Source organism: Pseudophryne corroboree, chromosome 2, assembly GCF_028390025.1.
Source record: "Pseudophryne corroboree isolate aPseCor3 chromosome 2, aPseCor3.hap2, whole genome shotgun sequence".
Taxonomy (NCBI): Eukaryota; Metazoa; Chordata; class Amphibia; order Anura; family Myobatrachidae; genus Pseudophryne; species Pseudophryne corroboree.
The window spans coordinates 779950882-779968961 of NC_086445.1; the positions used below are offsets into that span (position 1 = coordinate 779950882).

General features: G+C 45.8%; 1 pseudogene; it reads left to right on the forward strand.

Moving 5' to 3' along the window:
* The first annotated feature begins 669 nt into the window (after positions 1–669).
* LOC135052437 (5S ribosomal RNA) lies at positions 670–789 on the forward strand (annotated as a pseudogene).
* The last annotated feature ends 17291 nt before the right edge of the window (positions 790–18080 follow it).

An 18080-nucleotide genomic window follows, 5' to 3' on the forward strand; every position in this document is an offset into this window, starting at 1 on the left:
GCCTGGCACCCAGCATGATAAAGGAGAAACCCAACCAAAGGATCCCAATGCTTAAGTGTTTAGGATCTTATAAATGTGGGAAGTGTAACGTTTGCAAATATTTACATCGGAACAGGAAAACCTTCAGTGATATGGAAAATAAAAAGGAATATACCATTAAACATTTTATGAACTGCAAAACAACGTCCGTGATCTACCTGTTGGAATGTGCTTGTGGGATGAAATACGTGGGCAAGACCAAGAGACCGTTGAAAATAAGGATCCAGGAACATATCAGAAACATTAAAAACAAGGTCGAAAGCCACACGGTCTCCAGACATTTCACAACACAACATAATTCAAATCCTGAGGACCTTACGTTCAAGGCGATTGAACATGTGGACCTGGGCGAGAGAGGTGGTGATCTTGCAAACAAGCTCTCAAGACGTGAAATGTATTGGATTTTCCAGCTGGGAACCCTGCAACCAACAGGTTTTAACGAAGGTTACGAGATTGCACCTTTCTTGTGAGGTGCAGTATCCTCATTTTTCATATAGTCCTGCTTTTCCACATTCACTCTAGCTCTCCCATACAATTATGCACTCTAATAAACTAATAAATTAATTAAGCTAACCTGATCTCGAGTGTTATTGAGTGATCGGATCTCCGGTGTAACGACGTCTCACACGTATATACAGTCATACCACACTGGTACGCCCAACCTCGTCCGATCTTGGAAGCTAAGCAGTGTATCGGGCCTGACCAGTACCAGGGGAGGGGACTACCTGGGAAGATCAGGTACTGTAGTGAGTGACGATAGGACGTTAAGCCACCTGGTGGGCGATCTATCAACACTCGGCATCCCTACGACTAAATGTGTCCTCTGACAAAAATGAATAATGATCATAATTAATATTTATTTAATGAATATAAATTTATAAATTTATAACTTATTAATAAATATGCAGTATACATACATGGTCTAAACACCTCCCCCTAATCCTAGATTCACCTGACAGAGCCCAGTCAGACATTTTTAACATATTACTGTATTATAGTTACATGCATATTCAATATTAGCCTATGGGTTGTTTAAATACTAATATTTTAATATTTTAATAATGACAACTGTTGTTTTATGATGGCAAAAAACACCAATATAAGGATCAATACCAAACTGTTTATCTCTTTTTCATATGGAAACGTTGCCATGGATATTTCCAAATGAAATTAATATGGGTCTCCTGAAACTACAACAAAATGGCCGCCGCAATTCCTTTGATCTCTATGGACTTTCCACACACGAAAATGGCCGCCGTGGAGGAGAAAACTGCTGACAAAATACGGAGGAGACAAAGCTGAACATACTAAACATGGACATAGAGATCAGGTCCCGCCGCCGGCGCATGCGCAGACACGGAGATCGGGTCCCGCCGCCGGCGCATGCGCAGATACAGAGATCGGGTCCCGCCGCCGGCGCATGCGCAGACGCGCACAGGAAGTGGGGCGGAAGTGCCCGAAGTCATGTGACCCGCGGCCTCCGTCACCGGAAGTGTGGCGGAAGTGCCGCTATTTAATGTATTAATCACTCTAAAACAGTATATTTACACTATTTGAACTTTTAAACCACTCGTTTTAGATGAGGATGTGCCCCAAATAACACCCATAGTTTGCAGTGATGTTTAACAACCACCATCATGTGTATCTTTATGTGAGACTCTGAGATTGAATCACCTGACCATCTGTGATGTCACAACTCCTTACCCAGTATGTAAGGGTATAAATAGGCTTAAGGAATCATTCTGTCCCTGCCCTTTGAAGAAGTCATATGTGACGAAACGCGTTGGGTTCCCTGCACTGACCCCCTGCCTATTTTTTAAGCTAAGTCTTATCTCCTACCTTATATTTATATAATTTTATCTGTTGAAAATTTGTACTTTTATTTATTAACTTTTATATCTTATTAAATTTGAATATTTTTATATATATATTTTTTGGCTCATAAATTTAAAGATTTTTTAGTATATACTTTTTAAACAACACAGGTCGCCGGTACCCCTATCCCCCACTTCTTCCACAATTTTTAGCATTGCTCCACCAGCGTTGCATTTTTAGGGGGTGGCAGACACCTATAATAAGGTTATGTGTGTTTTTTAAAGATTTTTTCTCCTTTAAAATAGTTTGACATAGCTTTGGAATCTATCCCACAAGTGGCGCTGTATATATATTTTTTTACCTATATACAGAAATGTTGACTTTGTTTTCACTTCTTGCAGATCAAGTGTATTGCTATTTATCTGCATTATCTACTCTATTGCCCACAAATAATTGTGGTTCACTTTTTATATGTCAGATTTGTTTATACTGATTGGTTTGTGAATAATAATAATAATAATAATAATTATTATTATTATTATTATTATTATAATAATGAAATGAACATTCCAAAATACCAAATTTGATTTAGCAATATAGTTATGTAAAATATATATTGAACTAATCAAGGAAGTTCCCCTAAAATATATGTACAGTAAACATAAATTGGGTTTCTAGTGTAATTTGTATGTGGATTACGCATATTTTTTTATAGAACATCTAAGTAATAAAATGACAAAATGAAGCAACTGAAAATAAAAATCTATTAATAATAGAAAATGGATTATACATTATATCCACTATAGTGAGATATCACACTGTTCTGTGTTTTCTTATTTACTGTCATGCTATTGTACATGCAGTGAGGCTTCTCTATGAAAAAATTAATTACCTTATTAATGAAGACAAGAGATCTTGATATTTAACTATCCAGCCAGATTTATGCAATACTGAGGCCACAGCTAATCAGAAGGCGTCACTGATACCAGTGACACCTGGTGTGGGAGAGCACAGTGCGGAAGAGCACAAAAGCCACACGCCAGCAAAAAAAGGGGGGGGGGGCGCTGGAAAGGGGCATAGCCTCATGGGCAGGGGGCATGGCCTCGCGGCCCAGACCCATGTTTAATCACTCCGAGGGTGTGACCAGTGCAAGTACAGTGCAGGTTCCTGCACAGTGACAGGAGCAGGGTGTTGCACATAATGTCACAGTTCAGCACAATGCTCCTGTCACTGAAGAGGAGTCAGCACTTGGGTGGGGTTCACTACGGGTGGCCGGCGGTCGGGCTCCCGGCGACCAGCATCCCGGCGCCGGGAGCCCGACCGCCGGCTTACCGACAGCTTGGCGAGCGCAAATGAGCCCCTTGCGGGCTCGCTGCGCTCGCCACGCTACGGGCACGGTGGCGCGCTACGCGCGCCACACTATTTTATTCTCCCTCTATGGGGGTCGTGGACCCCCACGAGGGAAAATAAGTGTCGGTATGCCGGCTGTCGGGCTCCCGGCGCCGGTATACTGAGCGCCGGGAGCCCGACCGCCGGCAAACAGAAGACCACCCCTTCGGTGTCACCCCTCGGCGGGTGACTCCAGGGTGCGGGCCGCCCCCCCCCCCCTTTGTGATGCCACTGCAGATAATTACTTTTTATCTTATGTCCTAGAGGATGCTGGGGTCCATTTAGTACCATGGGGTATAGACAGGTCCTCTAGGATCCATGGACACTTTAAGAATTTGATACTGTGGGCTGGCTCCTCCCTCTATGCCCCTCCTACCAGACTCAGTTAAAAAAATGTTCCTGGAGGAGACGGTCATGCTGAAGGAAGCTCCTGAAGAGTTTTCTGCATTTATTTTCTATGTTTGTTGTTTTCAGGCAGAGCTGGTTGGCACCAGCCTTCCTGCTTCGTGGGACTTAGAGGGGGTAACGGCCCAACCTCTTGAAGGGTTAATGGTTCCGTTCCCCGCTGACAGGACACTGAGCTCCTGAGGGAACTATTTGAAGCTCCACCACAGCGAATGTACATTCCTGCAGCACACTGCCACTCCTAAAAGAGCCAGAAGAATGAAGAGTGGCGAGTACTGAGCTGGCGTCCCAGTTAGCAGGATGCCGGCCATTATGGCGGCAAAAGGGTACGGAGACGCATGGCTTCTAAACGGGGTGGAATGCGTCTCCAGACACAGTACACAACTCCATCTCAGTACACTGTACACAGTACCCAGACTGGCAACACAGCCTTAAAATGGTTTCTCTCTATTTTAAGCACCAGATTCCTCAGCCAGTGTAAAAAAAGCGGGAAGACCGCTCACCATTGCAGGTGCGGGGATTCACTATGAGAGGATCCAGCAGCTCACCAGAGCTATTTTCCCTCTGCAGTGGACACAGACGCTGACAGGACCGGAAAGCACAGCTCCTCCGGTGTGACTCCAGATTACCTCAGCGGTACCAGGGGGTCATAGCAGGGGGGGAGTGACTATTAGTGTACTAAGTCCCCTATCAGGGTACTTAGTCTGTGACCTGTCTAAGCTTGGCAATAGCGATGAGGGCGCGGTGGTGGCTGGCTCCAAACAACTCTGTGTCTTCCTGAAGGGCTCTTTGTGGGTTAATTGTGCTTAACCTTTTCCTGTGTGTGTGTGTGTGCTTTCACATTTATATTATGTCAGGCAAAGAGTGTGTTTCTGGTACAGCGGAGTGTTCCTCTTCACCAGGGGGCTCATTACTGGGTACTCAGGGTTCACAAGCTAGCGGGGCTGAACCGGAGTGGGTTAATACTCTCAAAGGAATGATTTCCACTCTTTATACAAAATTGTCCCGCAATGAGAAAGAGATGCAATACTTTAAACAAATGGTGGATGAGTTTATGAACAGAGACACAGTCCCCAAAAAAGCATCTCAGTCCCCTCCCATTTGTCTGCAAAAGCGATCTCTGGCCCATATCCTGCAATCTGACTGTGACGCTAATGGGTCAGACTTGGAGGAGGGTGAGGTAGACTTGGAGGGATGGGGGGGGCTCTGTCACAGGGAATAGAGGCTCTTATAAAGGCTATCAGAGATGTTCTGCATATTCCTGATAAGGTGTCAGAGGAGAGTGAGGAATCTGATTTTAATGTAAAGAAGAAGTCCTCAGTTACTTTTCCTGTGTCAAAGGAATACTCTGTTTGAAGAACCATGGGTTAATCCTGATAAGATGTTTCAGATCCCTAAAAGGTTGCTCTCATCTTTTCCTTTTCCTCTGGAGGATGGTAAAAAATGTAAAAATTCACCGATAGTGGACACATCAGTCTCTAGGCTGTCACGTAAAATTGTATTGCCTGTTCCTCGTGCAGCCTCCCTAAAAGACACAGCTGATCATAAAATTGAGACTACACTCAAATCATTGCACACAGCTGCTGGGGTGACCCAAAGACCCACTATTGCATATGCGTGGATCACAAAAGCCATTGCAAAATGGTCAGGTAACCTAATTGAGTGGTTAGATTCCTTATCTAGGGGGGATGTTGTCTTACTCCTGCTGCATATACAGGACTCTGTGAACTTTATGGTGGAAGCCATAAAGGAAATAGGCATGCTTATTGCATGCACCACCGCTATGGCAGTGTCGCCATGCAGGGGCTTGTGGCTACGTCAGTGGACTGCTGATGCGGACTCCAGGAAAGGCGTGGAAGGCCTACCATTCACTGGAGAGGCCTTGTTTGGAGATGAATTAGACAAATGGATCTCAGCAGCTACTGTGGGTAAATCTACATATCTTCCTTCCGCAGCCCCCCCCCCCTTTCCCCAGCCAAGAAAACTTATTCAGCTTCTAAAGTACAGTCCTTTCGGACGGCCAAGTTCAAGGGCAAATCCAGAAGTGCTTCTACACCCTCCAGTGGCGCAAGAGGTAAACCATGCAAACTAACAACAGCAGGTGCTCAAGAACAGAGCTCAGGCTATGCTTCCTCAAAGACTTCAGCATGACGGTGGTTCGCAATGCCTGGAAGGCTGTCAGGTGGGAGCCCCACTACAATTCTTCAGTCAGATCTGGTTAGATTTGTGCCAGGATCCCTGGGTCATATATCTTATTTCCCTGGGCTACAGACTGGAGTTCCAAGAGCTCCCACCTCACAGATTCTTCAAATCAGGCTTGCTAGTTTCACAAGTGGCAAGTATAACTTTACAGCATACCATCCAAAAACTGGTAGAGACTCAGGTCATTGTTCCAGTTCCACCTCATCTACTAAGCAAGGGGTACTATTCCAACTTGTTCGTAGCACCGAAGCCAGCTGGTTCGGTAAGACAGATTCTGAACCTCAAGTATTTGAACCCATACTTACGAGTGTTCAAATTCAAGATGGAGTCTCTGAGAGTGGTGATGGGGAATTCCTAGTGTCTCTGGATATCAAGGATGCATACCTTCATTTTCCGATCTGGCTGCCTCATCAAGCTTATCTATGGTTTGCACTGCAGGACTGTCACTACCAGTTCCAGGTCCTGCAATTTGGTCTCTCCACGGCACCAAGGATGTTCATTAAGGTGATGACAGAGATGATGTTTCTATTCCGCAAACAGGGAGTGAACATAATTCCGTACCTGGACAATCTCCTGATAAAAGCGCCGTCCAGGGAGAGGTTGCTGGACAGCATTGGTCTCTCAATCAAACTCCTCCAGGATCACAGGTGGATTCAGAACCTTCTGAAATCTCACCTAGAGCCAACACAGAGGCTCCCATTCCTGGGAATGATACTGGACACGGAGTCCCAAAAGGTGTTTCTTCCATTGGAAAAGACATTTGTAATCCAGTCAATGGTTCGGGATGTCCTGAAGCCAACCTGGGTGTCTGTGCATCTGTGTATTCGCCTTCTGCAGAAAATACAAAAGGTTTAACGCAAGACCCCTCCAGCTCAATCTGTTGGACTAATGGTCCAGATTGCACCTTCACATGCACTAGAGGATCCGTCTGTCGACAAAGGCCAGGATCTCCCTTCTGTGGTGGCTACAGTTTTCTCACCTCGTCACAGGATGGAGGATTGGAATTCAGAACTGGATTCTGTTAAACACAGATGCAGGCCTCAGTGGTTGGGGAGCAGTCACTCAGGGGGTGCAGTTTCAGGGAAGATGGTCAAGTCAGGAAATCATTCTTCCAAGCAACAGTCTGGAACTCAGGGCCATATACAAAGCCCTCCTTCAGGCCTCACATCTTCTTCAAGATTGGGCAATTCAGGTCCAGTTGGACAATGTGACGGCAGTAACGTACATATTCTGACAGGGTGGAACGAAATGCAGAGCAGCAATGTCAGAGGTGTCAATAATTCTCCTCTGGGCAGAAAGAAATGTTGTGGCATTGTCAGCGGTCTTCATTCTGGGAGTAGACAACTGGGAAGCAGACTTCCTCAGCAGACACGACCTGCAACCTGGGGAGTGGGGCCTTCAACCGGAAGTGTTCAGGTGCTTGACAAGTCAATGGGGATATCCACAGATCGACATGATAGCCTCTTGTCTCAACATGAAGCTCAAGCGGTATTTTTCCAGGTTGAGAGACCCACAGGTGGTGGTGATAGATGCCCTAACAACTCCATGGGTATATCAGATAGTGTACGTGTTTCCTCCACTTCCTCTGATCCCAAGAATTCTAAAGCGATTAAAAAGGGAAAAGGTTCAAGAAATACTCATTGCTCTGGACTGGCCAAGAAAGGCCTGGTATGCGGACCTACTAGAGATGCTTCTCAAAGTTCCGTCGCCTTTACCTCTTTGCGAGGATCTTCTGCAACAGGGCCCGTTCGTCTATCAGGACTTACCATGGCTACATTTGACGGCATGGAAGTTAAATGGCTGATTCTAGCCAGAAGAGGGATCCCTAACAAGGTTATTCTGACTATGATCCAAGCCAGGAAGGCGGTAACATCTAAACATTACCATTGTATTTGGAAGAAATAAGTCTCTTAGTGTGACAGCAGAAATTATTCTGCGGTGGAATTTCATCTGGTACATTTTCTGCTTTTTCTGCAGGCAGGCGTGTATGAGGGCCTGCGTCTGGGCTCCATAAAAGTCCAGATTTCGGCCTTGTCCATTTTCTTTCAGAAACAATTGGATTCTCTCCCTGAGGTCAAGACGTTCTTGAAAGGTGTTCTGCACATCCAACCTCCCTTTGTGTCTCCCACGGCACCTTGGGATCTCAATGTGGTGCTGCAGTTCCTCCAATTAGACTGGTTTGAATCGTTACAGGAGGTGGACGTAAAATATCTTACGTGAAAGACTGTCACTCTGTTGGTCTTGTCCTCAGCAAGACGTGTGTCGGACCTAGGGGCTTTGTCTCACAAGTCCCTATTTAATTTTCCATGAGGACAGCAGAACTTAGAACTTATCAGCAATTTCCTCCTAAAGTGATGTCCGCATTTCATATCAACCAACCGACACCTCTGCTACTTCAAAGTCTTTGGATGTTGTAAGGGCTTTGAACGTGTATGTGAAAAGAACAGCTTATCACAGAAAAACGGACTTGCTGTTTGTTCTTTATGATCCCTATAAGATTGGGTGTTCTGCTTTAAAGCAGACATTTGCACGCTGGACCAGACTTAAAATCCAGCATGCTTATTCCACGGCAGGTTTGCCATGTCCAAAATCTGTACAGGCCTACTCTACTAGGTCGGTGGGTTCTTCCTGTGTGGCTGCCGGCGTGTCTCAGCTTTACAGCTCTGCCAAGCAGCTACTTGGTCAGGTTCGAACACGTTTGATAAGTTCTACAAGTATGATACTTTGGCCTCTAAGGACCTTCAGTTAGGTCAATCAGTTCTGCAGGAACCTCAGCACTCTCCCACTCAGTTTGGGAGCTTTGGTACATCCCTATGGTACTAAATGGACCCCAGTATCCTCTACGGCATAAGAGAAAATAGGATTTTAATTATCTACTGGTAAATCAATTTCTCGTAGTCCATAGAGGATACTTGGAGACCGCCCAGTGCTTCGTTCTTCCTGCACTGTTACTTGGTTAAGTAATGCTGGTTCAGCCATTGCTTTTCCTGTTTCAAGTTTGGTTAGCTTGGCTTTCCTCTTGTTGTGTGTGCTGGTTCAGAATCTCACCACTATCCATATCTATCCTTCTCTCAAAGTATGTTCGTCTCCTCGGGAACAGTTTCCTCGACTGAGTCTGGTAGGAGGGGCATAGAGGGAGAAGCAAGCCCACACTATCAAATTCTTAAAGTGCCCATGGCTCCTAGTGGACCCGTCTATACCCCATGGTACTAAATGGACTCCAGTATCCTCTACAGACTACGAGAAAAGGATTTACCATTAGGTAGTTAAAATCCTATTTTTACTCTAAATCTATGTACATGGGCCCTCATTCCGAGTTGATCGGTCGCAAGGCGAATTTAGCAGAGTTACACACGCTAAGCCTACGCCTACTGGGAGTGTATCTTAGCTTCTTAAAATTGCGACCGATGTATTCGCAATATTGCGATTACAAACTACTTTGCAGTTTCTGAGTAACTTCAACCTTACTCTGCCTGTGCGATCAGTTCAGTGCTTGTCGTTCCTGGTTTGACGTCACAAACACACCCAGCGTTCGCTCAGACACTCCCCCGTTTCTCCAGCCACTCCTGCGTTTTTTCCGGAAACGGTAGCGTTTTCATCCACACGCCCATAAAACGCCGTGTTTCCGCCCAGTAACACCCATTTCCTGTCAATCACATTACGATCGCCGGAGCGATGAAAAAGCCGTGAGTAAAAATACTATCTTCATTGTTAAATTACTTGGCGCAGTCGCAGTGCGAATATTGCGCATGCGTACTAAGCGGATTTTCATTGCGATGCGATTAAAAATACCGACCGATCAACTCGGAATGAGGGCCATTGTTTTTATGGTGAGCTATACATTTTTATTTGACTTGCTGCAAAACAGATGATCAATATAGTCCATGTTTGAATTTTATTATTTTTAAAAAAATATACAACCAATCATTCTTTAACTTGTCTTCCACTATACACTCCACCTACATTTCACTGCACTTCCCTCTGGTCTCTGTTCTAGTTCTTGATTAATGAAAACATTCTTGATTACTTTCTTCTATGGGGTCAAATAGTTTATTAAACTGCCATCCTGTCTGCTACTGCAGTGCCACTCTCTCCTAGATGTTTAAACTTGAACTGCTACATGTTTGTACCGCCATCTGCTGTCGCTTAGCTTATTAAGCAAGCCGGCTTAGTCCAATCTTTATGACTAACCTGGATAAAAACAATATTGTAAGCTGTGAGGTGGTCAAAACAGACTGGAAATGAATGTTATTGAGGCTTATAATACTGAAGAAACAAAAAAAGGCCCAAATTATATTTTTTTAGCTGTTTTTATGAAAAAAAATTGAAAAAAAAAACAGATCCAAAAAAAAAACACGTGAGGGTGGTTTTGGTAAAACCAAAACACGTAGTTAAAACTAGTGATGAGCGGATTCGGTTTTACTCGGTTTTACTCGGTTCTCAAAACGGCATCTTATTGGCTCACGGATGTCACGTGTTTTGGATAGCCAATAAGATGCCGTTTTGAGAACCGAGTAAAACCGAGTAAAACCGAGTAAAACCGAACCTCGCTCATCACTAGTTAAAACAGATCCAAAACCAAAACACAAGGTTTGGTGCACATCTCTAATATATACAGGCAGATGTGGAAATAATGCTGCAAAGTAAGAATGCTTTCAAAAATAGAAGTGTTATTGTTTTGTTCATACATTTGTAAATCCAGTCATCAGGACACAGAGACATGTGAGTTCACTGCTGTGCTGTTTATTTCCTCCAACTCCAGGCACACTGCACACTGGACCACCCACTTCCCAGCATCCCCCTGGTCCCAGGGACCATCACTGAAGATTCAGGCTTACACAGATAAGTAAGGGAGTGTCTACAAATATTAAGCATTCTAATTAGAGATGAGCGCCTGAAATTTTTCGGGTTTTGTGTTTTGGTTTTGGGTTCGGTTCCGCGGCCGTGTTTTGGGTTCGAACGCGTTTTGGCAAAACCTCACCGAATTATTTTTGTCGGATTCGGGTGTGTTTTGGATTCGGGTGTTTTTTTCCAAAAACACTAAAAAACAGCTTAAATCATAGAATTTGGGGGTCATTTTGATCCCAAAGTATTATTAACCTCAAAAACCATAATTTACACTCATTTTCAGTCTATTCTGAATACCTCACACCTCACAATATTATTTTTAGTCCTAAAATTTGCACCGAGGTCGCTGTGTGAGTAAGATAAGCGACCCTAGTGGCCGACACAAACACCGGGCCCATCTAGGAGTGGCACTGCAGTGTCACGCAGGATGTCCCTTCCAAAAAACCCTCCCCAAACAGCACATGACGCAAAGAAAAAAAGAGGCGCAATGAGGTAGCTGTGTGAGTAAGATTAGCGACCCTAGTGGCCGACACAAACACCGGGCCCATCTAGGAGTGGCACTGCAGTGTCACGCAGGATGGCCCTTCCAAAAAACCCTCCCCAAACAGCACATGACGCAAAGAAAAAAAGAGGCGCAATGAGGTAGCTGACTGTGTGAGTAAGATTAGCGACCCTAGTGGCCGACACAAACACCGGGCCCATCTAGGAGTGGCACTGCAGTGTCACGCAGGATGGCCCTTCCAAAAAACCCTCCCCAAACAGCACATGACGCAAAGAAAAAAAGAGGCGCAATGAGGTAGCTGACTGTGTGAGTAAGATTAGCGACCCTAGTGGCCGACACAAACACCGGGCCCATCTAGGAGTGGCACTGCAGTGTCACGCAGGATGTCCCTTCCAAAAAACCCTCCCCAAACAGCACATGACGCAAAGAAAAAAAGAGGCGCAATGAGGTAGCTGTGTGAGTAAGATTAGCGACCCTAGTGGCCGACACAAACACCGGGCCCATCTAGGAGTGGCACTGCAGTGTCACGCAGGATGTCCCTTCCAAAAAACCCTCCCCAAACAGCACATGACGCAAAGAAAAAAAGAGGCGCAATGAGGTAGCTGTGTGAGTAAGATTAGCGACCCTAGTGGCCGACACAAACACCGGGCCCATCTAGGAGTGGCACTGCAGTGTCACGCAGGATGTCCCTTCCAAAAAACCCTCCCCAAACAGCACATGACGCAAAGAAAAAAAGAGGCGCAATGAGGTAGCTGACTGTGTGAGTAAGATTAGCGACCCTAGTGGCCGACACAAACACCGGGCCCATTTAGGAGTGGCACTGCAGTGTCACGCAGGATGTCCCTTCCAAAAAACCCTCCCCAATCAGCACATGATGCAAAGAAAAAGAAAAGAAAAAAGAGGTGCAAGATGGAATTATCCTTGGGCCCTCCCACCCACCCTTATGTTGTATAAACAAAACAGGACATGCACACTTTAACCAACCCATCATTTCAGTGACAGGGTCTGCCACACGACTGTGACTGATATGACGGGTTGGTTTGGACCCCCCCCAAAAAAGAAGCAATTAATCTCTCCTTGCACAAACTGGCTCTACAGAGGCAAGATGTCCACCTCATCTTCACCCTCCGATATATCACCGTGTACATCCCCCTCCTCACAGATTATCAATTCGTCCCCACTGGAATCCACCATCTCAGCTCCCTGTGTACTTTGTGGAGGCAATTGCTGCTGGTCAATGTCTCCGCGGAGGAATTGATTATAATTCATTTTAATGAACATCATCTTCTCCACATTTTCTGGATGTAACCTCGTACGCCGATTGCTGACAAGGTGAGCGGCGGCACTAAACACTCTTTCGGAGTACACACTTGTGGGAGGGCAACTTAGGTAGAATAAAGCCAGTTTGTGCAAGGGCCTCCAAATTGCCTCTTTTTCCTGCCAGTATAAGTACGGACTGTGTGACGTGCCTACTTGGATGCGGTCACTCATATAATCCTCCACCATTCTATCAATGTTGAGAGAATCATATGCAGTGACAGTAGACGACATGTCCGTAATCGTTGTCAGGTCCTTCAGTCCGGACCAGATGTCAGCATCAGCAGTCGCTCCAGACTGCCCTGCATCACCGCCAGCGGGTGGGCTCGGAATTCTGAGCCTTTTCCTCGCACCCCCAGTTGCGGGAGAATGTGAAGGAGGAGATGTTGACAGGTCGCGTTCCGCTTGACTTGACAATTTTGTCACCAGCAGGTCTTTCAACCCCAGCAGACCTGTGTCTGCCGGAAAGAGAGATCCAAGGTAGGCTTTAAATCTAGGATCGAGCACGGTGGCCAAAATGTAGTGCTCTGATTTCAACAGATTGACCACCCGTGAATCCTTGTTAAGCGAATTAAGGGCTGCATCCACAAGTCCCACATGCCTAGCGGAATCGCTCCCTTTTAGCTCCTTCTTCAATGCCTCCAGCTTCTTCTGCAAAAGCCTGATGAGGGGAATGACCTGACTCAGGCTGGCAGTGTCTGAACTGACTTCACGTGTGGCAAGTTCAAAGGGCATCAGAACCTTGCACAACGTTGAAATCATTCTCCACTGCACTTGAGACAGGTGCATTCCATCTCCTATATCGTGCTCAATTGTATAGGCTTGAATGGCCTTTTGCTGCTCCTCCAACCTCTGAAGCATATAGAGGGTTGAATTCCACCTCGTTACCACTTCTTGCTTCAGATGATGGCAGGGCAGGTTCAGTAGTTTTTGGTGGTGCTCCAGTCTTCTGTACGTGGTGCCTGTACGCCGAAAGTGTCCCGCAATTTTTCTGGCCACCGACAGCATCTCTTGCACGCCCCTGTCGTTTTTAAAAAAATTCTGCACCACCAAATTCAAGGTATGTGCAAAACATGGGACGTGCTGGAATTTGCCCATATTTAATGCACACACAATATTGCTGGCGTTGTCCGATGCCACAAATCCACAGGAGAGTCCAATTGGGGTAAGCCATTCCGCGATGATCTTCCTCAGTTGCCGTAAGAGGTTTTCAGCTGTGTGCGTATTCTGGAAAGCGGTGATACAAAGCGTAGCCTGCCTAGGAAAGAGTTGGCGTTTGCGAGATGCTGCTACTGGTGCCGCCGCTGCTGTTCTTGCGGCGGGAGTCCATACATCTACCCAGTGGGCTGTCACAGTCATATAGTCCTGACCCTGCCCTGCTCCACTTGTCCACATGTCCGTGGTTAAGTGGACATTGGGTACAACTGCATTTTTTAGGAGACTGGTGAGTCTTTTTCTGACGTCCGTGTACATTCTCGGTATCGCCTGCCTAGAGAAGTGGAACCTAGATGGTATTTGGTAACGGGGGCACACTGCCTCAATAAATTGTCTAGTTCCCTGTGAACTAACGGCGGATACCGGACGCACGTCTAACACCAACATAGTTGTCAAGGACTCAGTTATCCGCTTTGCAGTAGGATGACTGCTGTGATATTTCATCTTCCTCGCAAAGGACTGTTGAACAGTCAATTGCTTACTGGAAGTAGTACAAGTGGGCTTACGACTTCCCCTCTGGGATGACCATCGACTCCCAGCGGCAACAACAGCAGCGCCAGCAGCAGTAGGCGTTACACGCAAGGATGCATCGGAGGAATCCCAGGCAGGAGAGGACTCGTCAGACTTGCCAGTGACATGGCCTGCAGGACTATTGGCATTCCTGGGGAAGGAGGAAATTGACACTGAGGGAGTTGGTGGGGTGGTTTGCGTGAGCTTGGTTACAAGAGGAAGGGATTTACTGGTCAGTGGACTGCTTCCGCTGTCACCCAAAGTTTTTGAACTTGTCACTGACTTATTATGAATGCGCTGCATGTGACGTATAAGGGAGGATGTTCCGAGGTGGTTAACGTCCTTACCCCTACTTATTACAGCTTGACAAAGGGAACACACGGCTTGACACCTGTTGTCCGCATTTCTGGTGAAATACCTCCACACCGAAGAGCTGATTTTTTTGGTATTTTTACCTGGCATGTCAACGGCCATATTCCTCCCACGGACAACAGGTGTCTCCCCGGGTGCCTGACTTAAACAAACCACCTCACCATCAGAATCCTCCTGGTCAATTTCCTCCCCAGCGCCAGCAACACCCATATCCTCCTCATCCTGGTGTACTTCAACACTGACATCTTCAATCTGACTATCAGGAACTGGACTGCGGGTGCTCCTTCCAGCACTTGCAGGGGGCGTGCAAATGGTGGAAGGCGCATGCTCTTCACGTCCAGTGTTGGGAAGGTCAGGCATCGCAACCGACACAATTGGACTCTCCTTGTGGATTTGGGATTTCAAAGAACGCACAGTTCTTTGCGGTGCTTTTGCCAGCTTGAGTCTTTTCAGTTTTCTAGCGAGAGGCTGAGTGCTTCCATCCTCATGTGAAGCTGAACCACTAGCCATGAACATAGGCCAGGGCCTCAGCCGTTCCTTGCCACTCCGTGTGGTAAATGGCATATTGGCAAGTTTACGCTTCTCCTCCGACAATTTTATTTTAGGTTTTGGAGTCCTTTTTTTACTGATATTTGGTGTTTTGGTTTTGACATGCTCTGTACTATGCCATTGGGCATCGGCCTTGGCAGACGACGTTGCTGGCATTTCATCGTCTCGGCCATGACTAGTGGCAGCAGCTTCAGCACGAGGTGGAAGTGGATCTTGATCTTTCCCTAATTTTGGAACCTCAACATTTTTGTTCTCCATATTTTAATAGGCACAACTAAAAGGCACCTCAGGTAAACAATGCAGATGGATGGATTGGATACTAGTATACAATTATGGACGGGCTGCCGAGTGCCGACACAGAGGTAGCCACAGCCGTGAACTACCGCACTGTACTGTGTCTGCTGCTAATATATAGACTGGTTGATAAAGAGATAGTATACTCGTAACTAGTATGTATGTATAAAGAAAGAAAAAAAAACCACGGTTAGGTCACTGGTATATACAATTATGGACGGGCTGCCGAGTGCCGACACAGAGGTAGCCACAGCCGTGAACTACCGCACTGTACTGTGTCTGCTGCTAATATATAGACTGGTTGATAAAGAGATAGTATACTCGTAACTAGTATGTATGTATAAAGAAAGAAAAAAAAACCACGGTTAGGTGGTATATACAATTATGGACGGGCTGCCGAGTGCCGACACAGAGGTAGCCACAGCCGTGAACTACCGCACTGTACTGTGTCTGCTGCTAATATATAGACTGGTTGATAAAGAGATAGTATACTCGTAACTAGTATGTATGTATAAAGAAAGAAAAAAAAACCACGGTTAGGTCACTGGTATATACAATTATGGACGGGCTGCCGAGTGCCGACACAGAGGTAGCCACAGCCGTGAACTACCGCACTGTACTGTGTCTGCTGCTAATATATAGACTGGTTGATAAAGAGATAGTATACTCGTAACTAGTATGTATGTATAAAGAAAGAAAAAAAAACCACGGTTAGGTCACTGGTATATACAATTATGGACGGGCTGCCGAGTGCCGACACAGAGGTAGCCACAGCCGTGAACTACCGCACTGTACTGTGTCTGCTGCTAATATATAGACTGGTTGATAAAGAGATAGTATACTCGTAACTAGTATGTATGTATAAAGAAAGAAAAAAAAACCACGGTTAGGTCACTGGTATATACAATTATGGACGGGCTGCCGAGTGCCGACACAGAGGTAGCCACAGCCGTGAACTACCGCACTGTACTGTGTCTGCTGCTAATATATAGACTGGTTGATAAAGAGATAGTATACTCGTAACTAGTATGTATGTATAAAGAAAGAAAAAAAAACCACGGTTAGGTGGTATATACAATTATGGACGGGCTGCCGAGTGCCGACACAGAGGTAGCCACAGCCGTGAACTACCGCACTGTACTGTGTCTGCTGCTAATATATAGACTGGTTGATAAAGAGATAGTATACTCGTAACTAGTATGTATGTATAAAGAAAAAAAAAAAAACCACGGTTAGGTCACTGGTATATACAATTATGGACGGGCTGCCGAGTGCCGACACAGAGGTAGCCACAGCCGTGAACTACCGCACTGTACACTGGTTGATAAAGAGATAGTAGTATATTCGTAACAACTAGTATGACGACGGTATAAAGAATGAAAAAAAAACCACGGTTAGGTGGTATATAATACAATTATGGTTGGACGGACTGCCTGCCGAGTGCCGACACAGAGGTAGCCACAGCCGTGAACTACCGCACTGTACACTGGTTGATAAAGAGATAGTAGTATACTCGTAACAACTAGTATGACGACGGTATAAAGAATGAAAAAAAAACCACGGTTAGGTGGTATATAATACAATTATGGTTGGACGGACTGCCTGCCGAGTGCCGACACAGAGGTAGCCACAGCCGTGAACTACCGCACTGTACACTGGTTGATAAAGAGATAGTAGTATACTCGTAACAACTAGTATGACGACGGTATAAAGAACGAAAAAAAAACCACGGTTAGGTGGTATATATTATAATACAATTATGGATGGACGGACTGCCTGCCGAGTGCCGACACAGAGGTAGCCACAGCCGTGAACTACCGCACTGTACTGTGTCTGCTGCTAATATAGACTGGTTGATAAATAGATAGTATACAATACTACTAATATACTGGTGGTCAGGCACTGGTCACCACTAGTCACACTGGCAGTGGCACTCCTGCAGCAAAAGTGTGCACTGTTTAATTTTAATATAATATTATTTATCATGTACTCCTGGCTCCTGCTATAACAACCTGCAGTGCTCCCCAGTCTCCCCCACAATTATAAGCTTTATATACAATACATTGATGTGCAGCACACTGGGCTGAGCAGTGCACACAGACTGAGTCACTGTGTGACTGTGTATCGTTTTTTTCAGGCAGAGAACGGATATATTAAATAAAACAAACAACTGCACTGTCTCTGGTGGTCACTGGTCACTGTGGTCGTCAGTCACTAAACTCTGTCTGCACTCTGCACTCTCTTCTAATCTACAGTATCACAGCAATCTCTCTCTCTCTCTCTCTTCTAAATCTAATCTAAATGGAGAGGACGCCAGCCACGTCCTCTCCCTATCAATCTCAATGCACGTGTGAAAATGGCGGCGACGCGCGGCTCCTTATATAGAATCCGAGTCTCGCGATAGAATCCGAGCCTCGCGAGAATCCGACAGCGTCATGATGACGTTCGGGCGCGCTCGGGTTAACCGAGCAAGGCGGGAAGATCCGAGTCGCTCGGACCCGTGAAAAAAAAAGTGAAGTTCGTGCGGGTTCGGATTCAAAGAAACCGAACCCGCTCATCTCTAATTCTAATACACTAACATCACATCCTCTTTTCTTTAAAGATAAGCCCTGTACGCTTCAAT